General features: G+C 39.7%; 1 protein-coding gene across 2 annotated transcripts in view; it reads left to right on the forward strand.

Annotated features, from left to right (window-relative positions):
* The window catches only part of LOC106879394 (protein disulfide-isomerase A5), a 62539-nt gene that overhangs the window by 56804 nt on the left and 5096 nt on the right, over positions 1-639 (forward strand). The gene's annotated exons all lie outside the window — the stretch shown is intronic.

Below are 639 nucleotides of genomic sequence, written 5' to 3' on the forward strand. Positions count from 1 at the left end.
ACCACCACCACCACCACCACCACCACCACCACCACCACACAAGAAGAGTTGTTTTCTATGATTTCAGCATTTGTCTTCCATGTTGGCATGAAATAGACAGTTTGACAGTACCATCTCAACTAGCAGGATTGTTACACTATCTTTAGATTTACTCAGAGGGTTCCCTTTATTGTATCTCTTACTGTAGAACTTTTGTGTTTTAAGATTTCTTGAATTACCGATACAATCCCTCCAATGGGCTTCTATACACTTTACATCTATCCAATTTCACTTACAAGGTATGTGTTAGTTCAAGGACATGGGAAATTACATTTTGTCCAAGATACCATACAATGAAATTGAACCCAGGACCTCATGGTTGTGAAGCAAACTTCTTAACCATTCAGCCATATTGTGCCTACAAGCACATTTTGTGGACCAAAGAGAAAATGTATCCATGAGGAGAGAAGTAGAGATAAGAAAGGGTCAGTTACACTCTGAAAAGCTACCAAATAAAACTGAAGAAAAGACACCAGAACAAAGCAACTCACAAAAACAATGAAAGAAACAGCTTTTCTCTCTCTCTCTCTCTCTCTCTCTCTCTCTCTCTCTCTCTCTCTCTCTGTGTGTGTGTGTGTGTGTGTGTGTGTGTGTGTGTGT

Source organism: Octopus bimaculoides, chromosome 4 (assembly GCF_001194135.2).
Source record: "Octopus bimaculoides isolate UCB-OBI-ISO-001 chromosome 4, ASM119413v2, whole genome shotgun sequence".
Taxonomy (NCBI): domain Eukaryota; kingdom Metazoa; phylum Mollusca; class Cephalopoda; order Octopoda; family Octopodidae; genus Octopus; species Octopus bimaculoides.